Genomic DNA, 8,049 nt, shown 5'->3' with positions numbered 1-8,049 from the left:
GAACCACCACACTGATTCCCAAAGTGATTGCACAAGTTTGCATTCCCACCAGCAAGGGATGAGTGCTCCCCTTACTCCACATCCTCTCCAGCATAAGCTATCATTAGTGTTTTTGATCTTGGCCATTCTGACAGGTGTGAGTGGTATCTCATAGTTGTTCTGATTTGCATTTCCCTGATAGCAAAGGAAGATGAACATGTCCTTAAGTATCTTTTGGTCAATTGAAATTCTTCTGTTGAATTCTCTGTTTGTTTAGTTCAGTACACCATTTTTTAATTGGGTTATTTAGAATTTTAATGTCTAATTTCTTGAGTTCTTTATATATTTTGGAGATCAGTATGTTGTCTGATGTGGGGTTGGTGAAGATCTTTTCCCATTCAGTAGGCTGCCTTTTTGTCTTATTGACCGTGTCCTTGGCTTTATAGAAGCTTTTCAGTTTCAGGAGGTCCCATTTATTTATTGTCGCTCTTATTGTCTGTGGTACTGAGGTTAGATGTAGGAAGTGGTCTCCTGTGCCCATGCATTGAAGGCTACTTCCCACTTTATAAAGTCAGTGTGGTCAGATTTATATTGAGGTCTTTAATTCATTTGGACTTGAATTTTGTGCATGGCGATAGATATGGATCTATTTTCATTCTTCTACAGGTTGACATCCAGTTATGACAGCACCATTTGTTGAAGATTCTTTCATTTTTCCATTGTATAATTTTAGCTTCTTTATCAAAAATCAGGTGTTATAAGGTATCTGGAAGAGGCCAGAGCAGAAAGAGAAAGAAGCAGACTGCATGTAACCAGGGATATCTGCCAGAGGGAGACTAGCAGGGTGCAGAGAATAGAGAAAACAGTGAAAGAAGCGGAACAGAGAGAGCACGGAGCCTGGGGAGAAGAGCAGGTTCGGAGTCTGAGTAGCTGGGAGGGGAGCCCTGTATCTGAGAGTTTAGGGTTGGGAAGGAGGTGGGAAGGGCTGGCTTGCTGGGGTGGACTTTGAAATGTGTCACAGATATCGCGGTACCGAGGAATTGCGGGGGTGGAGGGGTGGGACAAAGGTAAAGGAGATGGCTGCGTTTGGTAGAGGGGAGCTGGCCTCACAAGTTCCTGAGGAAGGCTGGCTTTTATCCAACCGCCAGAAAGCCTCCTGTAGTCAGGTGAGCTGAATTCTGGATTGCCTTTTGGGGAATTGGAGTGTCCTTCGGACCTAATCAAGAGGAAATGGTCACTAGGCACAATTTAACTGGTTTGAATTGCTAGGTTTTCTCAGAAAAGTAGGCCTACATTACAGCAGTGATGTACTGATCTTGATTTTCATATTTAAAAAAAACTCTTTAAATTCTTACAGTTCCGACTGCAGAAAAATACACGTGTTTCCTTTTATTTGAATAATTAGCCACGTGATAACTCCGGATTGCTAGAGGACCCTAATCTGAACTGGTTTCTGCCTGTCAGAGAAAAGGATTCATGTTTCATGTGACTAGAAAGTCTTCCGGAGCTGGCCTCTGGGACTGTGCTGACTCGGACCTCTCCCCAACCCCACCTGGGCCTGCAGAGTAGATGAGGAGCACATAGCCATGCTCCCTCTGTGTGCTCCCTCTGTGTTTCCTATCTTTGTTATTGTGTGTTGCGGGGGGGGGGGGGGGGGGGGGGGGCGTTGAATTGTTTTTTGTTTTTTTTTTTTTGATGTTGGGGATTGAACCTAGGTTTGGGTGTGCCAAGCACATACCCACCACCCAACTATACCCCGTACCCTACATTCATTTCCTGTTTATTTCTTACTGGATGTTTACTCCTAATTTTCTCGTCCTTAACCCATGGCAGACCTCGAGCTCAGAGATTTATCTTTGCCTTCCAAGTGCCGGGATTAAAGACGCATGCCACCATGCGTAGCCTGGCCTCATTTCTGCCTCCGCCTCCGCCTAGCCACATCCCTAGATGAGCCACTCAAATCAAATGCCAGTTGTCACTCTACCCAGCCGAGTGGTTGTCTAGCATTGATGGAGTCAGCATATGATTGCTTGCTTGGGAGAGGATTGGAGCCTCCTGGGCAGGTTGCTGCCGATGCTCCCCAGGGCCACCTGCTGGACCATGCTCTGTGTCCTAGCAACTCCTATTAAGAGAATGAAAAACAGTTGCAGGTTCTTTGCTTCTCGTTCTTGAGTTGCTAAGAGCAAGTCTGCAGGAAACTCTGCTCGTTGTACCTTCCTCTCCGTGCCTAGAGAGTATTAGAAGGTGCTGCTGGGTTGTCTTTCAGTGGCCCATAAAACCTAGTGGTGGGAGATTGTTTTAAAGATAATAAATGAGGCTGGGAGATAAGTGACTCATTTAACCGCTGCTGCAGGAGACTAAAGTTCACTTCCTGGCACCAACGCGGTGGCTCACCACCATCTATAACTCCAGTCCCAGGCATCCCAGGCAGAGACACCATAAACTCAATGTGGTACACTGCCATGCATGCTGGCAAAACATAGGCATGCAATGAAAATCGTAAATTATGAGCATGCGTATGTAAATAATATTATGTAACCCCAGCCTTCAGATTTAATGATAACACTGACTCCTCCATGACCCCAGCCCCAACACTAAACGTTTTCTGATACTTAACATTAACCCTCCCCCTCCCCCACGCTTAGCCCTAGCTCTAACCTTAACTCTGTCCCATATCTATCTAACCCTAGTCCTGACCCTGAATGGAGTTCTAGATCGAGCAACCTTTGGCCTACTCCTAACCCTAACTCTAGTCCTAACCTAGCCTGTAACCCTGAGTATAGCAGCAAGCCGTTCTAACCCCAGCACTAGTGTCTTCAAGCTCCGTCTTAGCACCTCCTATACTTTCCTCGGTGAAATTTCAGTACTGTTCCCTCTTCCGTTCTCCGGACTCACAGGCCCTAGCACCAGTACCTAACATTTTGCTTTGAATTAGTCAAAACTTGCCTTTTAACAAAATTTGTCCTTATTGTGTGTATCTGTATACCCGTGTGTGTGTGTGTGTGTGTGTGTACATGCACATGCAGAGATCAGAACAGTGTGCAGGAGTCCTTTGTTTCCACTTTGTGGGTACTGGGGATCGAACTCTGGTCATCAGACTTGGAAGCAGATGCCTCATCAGCTGAAGCATCTTGCAGGCTGTGTCATGTTTTAATCAGGTATATGCCACAAATAATGCTAACTCAAAATAGTTATTTTCTTTTTCTATACCTAGGATCTTAAGGTCACAGGAAGCGAAGTAGTGGATTTTCAGGCATAAAACATCACAGTCCAGTAAACTTGGAGGAAGAAAGAAAAAAGCATATGGTCGAAAAGAAAAGAAAAAAGAAACATCGCAATATTTTCAATTTAAAGCAGAGTTGAGCCTGGAAAGATGGCTCAGTGATAAAAAGGTTTGGTGACCTGAGTTCCAATCCCTGGAGCTCACCTAAAAGTAACAGGCTGCACAGTATTGTCTCTGACCTCCACAGGCGTGCTATGACACTGGCACCACAGCCATGCACACGCATGTACATGCACGCACACATACATCATGCACACACAATACTAAAGTTTATATCTATTTTAAGTGGGCAATGGAGAATACATTATATGTATTCTCTAATGGATTCACTTTAAAAGGCAATGCTTTGTTTTAAAATCTGGATTTGCAGTACATTAGAACTTACACTTTTTAGGATGACTCCCGGCTGTCAGGTGAAAGCATACATAAACACTGCTAAGAGCAGGAAGGAAAGCTTCACGGTAGGTAATGGGGGTCTCTCTGGGGGGTGCAGTTTGTTTTCAACTGTATTTTCCTAGGTCATTGTAATGAGGAGGGACAGTGAGGCCAAAACTGATCTAATTTACATGATAATTCCATGTAAGAGTGACGAGCCCTGCAAAAGCAAAGCTGCTTATGGATATCATGTCGGTGTCTGTAGCACTGGCTAGCATCTGATAATAGAGATAATGAATGTGGGTCGGTTACTTCAAGTATTGTTAATACTTCTTAATACACTTTTAATACTAATGACTAAGTATTCCTTCTGATACCACGTTGGCTTCCTATTAATACTTTTACCTAGTTATTTACCCCAGTGCTATCATTTACGTTAGCTTTTCTATGGGTTCACAGGACAGAGCTGCATTCATTCCCCGATCTGTGGAGGGCTGTGTCTCCTCCCACCACTGAGCACAGTGTTCAGCCATCAGCTGGGGAAGCGCTGCTCTGTGGTCCCTCGTGGTCACTTTCTTCTGTTGTCTTAAACCCATGTCCAAGCAGTCTTCTCTGGTGAATACCCCACAATAGTCTCAGAGTTGGAGTTTGACCTCGTGAGACGTAGCTATAACTAAAAGAGTGTTCAAGATCCCAGTGCAGCTCCAGGCCTTTGTCGCCCCTGGCCTTTGTCAGGATGAGGTTTTTAGCATAAAGCTATATCCTGGGTTGACACACTTCGTTAACAAGAACAGTGAGCCAGAAGCGGAACTACAGAAGACAGAAGCAGGGTTAGTAAATTTAGGGACTATGGACTTGGATGGATTAGGTCTTTGTTTTTGTTTTGGCAGGGGCTGTCTATGTGCCCCACTGGGCAGCTGTTACTGGTACTTACAATAATAGTGACTGACTTTTTCCAGGCATTGCTGCTAGGGCAGATTAGTGACTTAACTACCATCCTTAGAATTTAGAGATGCAGACTGTTAGTAAAATTAGGCTAAGGTGTTTTTGCTAATGGCTTTGATGTAGAAAATTTAGACAGACACACTTTCAGTAGTTGATCAAAGAACTCATCGAGGTCTGGGAACAAGAACAGAGACAGCCAGTTATTACGGGCTGTCAAGCCTTTCTTGCCAGGATGGGTTGGTGACCAAAGGTGATGATTAATTTCTTGTATCCATTTCTGCCCTCAGCTTCCTGATATGATTTAATAAAAAAAAGCTGTTGATGAGTGTGCACTCACCCTGAGGATTTAGAGTATAGATGTCATTGTTTTTCATATATAAAAGTTTAGATTTGTGGTTCTTTTAACATTTTTTATAAGATTATCTTTTGAGATAATTACCTTTTGAGATAAATAATAAAATGATTGATGGTTTCTTTGTAACCACAAAATGCAGCCTGCCAGTAAAGGAACTGACTGGGAAAATTACCTTGCTTGCTTACACTCTGTTAATCTATAACAGGTTGCTTGGCCATGGATACATGCGAGTACTTGGGAATGGTTTGCTTTTCACTTGTAATAAGTAAAATGTTTGATCATGTAAGAGACATGAGAAACACACTGCCTCTTACTTGTAGTCATTGTAATCATTCACTTAAAACATAGGATGTAACCACATTGTCATTTTTTTTTTTTTTTTGGTTTTTCGAGACAGGGTTTCTCTGTGGTTTTGGAGCCTGTCCTGGAACTAGCTCTTGTAGACCAGGCTGGTCTCGAACTCACAGAGATCCGCCTCCACATTGTCATTTTTATATGGCTTGAAAGATTTTGCTGGGGTACAGAAGCTGTAAGGGAAAAATAAAGAGAGTTAGGAGGAAGACACCAGGAAAGACGTAGAAGGGGAGGTGTGGAAGGAAAACACTGGAGAAACGTGAAAGGGAAAAAGTAAAGAAGAGAGACCCCGACGTGTTGAAGGGGTGTGTGTTCCCCCTTTTGCCAGCCCCAGAAAACTGAGTTTCGCTCCTTCAGAGAAAAACGTCGACTTTAAAATGTAACTGGTGAATCTATATTTGATTAATCATTGCTTTTACATTTTATTAAATCTTATATTTCTAATCCTATCTTCAAACTGGCTTAATGTTTATTTTCCAGAAGGTTATTTTTTTATTTATTTATTGAGAAAAAAAAAAGTTTCCGCCTCCTCCCAGCCTCCCATTTCCCTCACCCTCTCCTGCCCCTTTCCCCCTCCCCTCACTCCTCTCCCCCTCCCTCTCTTTCCAGTCCAAAGAGCAGTCAGGTTCCCTGCCCTGTGGAAAGTCCAAGGTCCTCCCCTCTCCGTCCAGGTCTAGGAAGGTGAACATCCAAACTGGCTAGGCTCCCACAAAGCCAGAACATGAAGTAGGATCAAAACCCCGTGCCATCAGCCCTCATTGTTCGCCATGTTCAGAGAGTCCAGTTTTATCCTATGTTTTTTCAGTCACAGTCCAGCTGGCCTTGGTGAGCTCCCAATAGCTCAGCCCCACTGTCTCAGTGGGTGGGTGCACCCCTCCTGACTTCCTTGCTCATGTTCTCCCTCCTTCTGCTCCTCATTGGGACCTTGGGAGCTCAGTCCGGTGCTCCAGTGTGGGTCTCTGTCTCTATCTCCATCCATCCATCGCCAGATGAAGGTTCTGAAGGTTATTTTTGAAAAATATTTTTAATTATAAATTTTTATTTGTGTGGTGAGTTTATGTGTGCCAAATGAAGGTGCCCACTGAGGCCAGAGTGTGTTGGATCTCCTGGGACTGGATTTATAGGTGGTTGTGAGCCACCTGATGTGGGTGCTGGGAACTGAACCCGAGTCTTCTTCTGCAAGAGCGATCTGCACTCTATAGTCAGGCTTTTTGGGGGGCCACCAGCTCACAAAAAAATGACATGGAGACTTATATTAATTATACAAGCTTGGCCCTAGCTTAAGTTTATTTATATCTAGCTCTTATAACTTAAATTAACACATTTCTATTAATTTACTTTCTGCCTTGTGGCTTCATTGCCTCATCTTTATACTGCCCAACCTGCTTCCTCTGCATCTCCTGGCATCTCTGCCTTCTTCCCAGCATCCTCTCTGCCTGCAAATCCTGCCTTGCTGCCTTGCTGCTGGCTCTTCAGCTTCTTATTAAACCAATCAGTGTCACATCATCACAGTGGACAGAAAGATTATTCCACAACAGACCCTTACCTGATGAGCCACGTCTCCAGCCCCTCTGGAGATATTTTAGAGCTACAACTTCACAGTAACCTGCAATTTTGGCATACGTGTAAACTTTTTTTGAAACATTGTATTGCTTTTGAAACATACATACAAGTAATTTGATGTGGACTGAACGGTTATATTTAGGAATATGTATGTATATACATATATGCATACTGTGGAGGCCCAAAGAGGCCAAAGGTCAGAGAGTTTGAGATTATTGTGCTTCTAACTCAAACAGAGGTCCCACTTAGTTGTAAATCAGAGTTCTGCTCTCTCAAGGCTGTTGTCGGCACGTGGCTATTTGCCAGACCTCATGCTCCTGAGATAGGGAAGTAGTTGGTTTCTACCTAAAACAAAGTCTAAGGATCCAACTAGGTTCTAGTTCCCTTTTATGGAAATAACTTGGGGTTCCAGCCAGGGAGTGGTTTGCCCACACAGTGTTTGGTCTAGGGCATGAGTCAAGGGCATGAGAGATGAATGGACCCCATGACTTTGAATTTGTATGTTAATGCCGTTCTTTTGTTCTGCTCCTACCATTTGAAATCAGGGGTGTATTAAGCTGTTGGAAATTAAAAAGGGACGGATTTTCAGTACTCACTGAAATTCCCTCCCCATACTATCCTATATGTTTCTGCATTTTATTATTTTTGTTTGTGTCTTTGTATTCTTTACCGTATTTCTAAATTCTCGCGCCTCCACTCTGGAAGAAAGGTAATCTTGTCGAGGCTTGCCCCGACAGCATACGATAACAATTACTGAAAGAAGAAGAGGCCACGAATTTGCAGGAGAGTGGGGAGAGGAATATGGAAGAGTTTGGAGGAAGGAGAGGGAAAGGAGAAATGTCTCAATTATATTATAATCTCAAAAATAAAAACTTAAAATAAAAAATTGTGGAAATTGTATAGTTACAGTCATATGATTAAAAATATTAAAAGGTCAAAAAAAAAAAAGGCGTGACTTTAGAAGTCCCTTTCCCACAAAGACAAGCAGTGGGAATCAGCAAGACAGAATTGAACAGTGACAATATAACCTCAGTGCTCAGAAGGTCCCCAGAATGCAAGCCAATGACAGATATTTGGGGATGGGTTAAGAGCAAGACCCAGGCTACCGTCACCCACAACCACTAAACTGTCTCCCTGTGAGTTATGGGGAGTTCTTCCACTTCTGTAGTCCATCACCTTGGGGAAGTCATGGCAG

Source organism: Microtus oregoni, unplaced genomic scaffold, assembly GCF_018167655.1.
Source record: "Microtus oregoni isolate MIOR12 unplaced genomic scaffold, Mior012 000010F_ref0000083, whole genome shotgun sequence".
Lineage (NCBI taxonomy): Eukaryota > Metazoa > Chordata > Mammalia > Rodentia > Cricetidae > Microtus > Microtus oregoni.
This window is presented reverse-complemented; position numbering follows the sequence as displayed.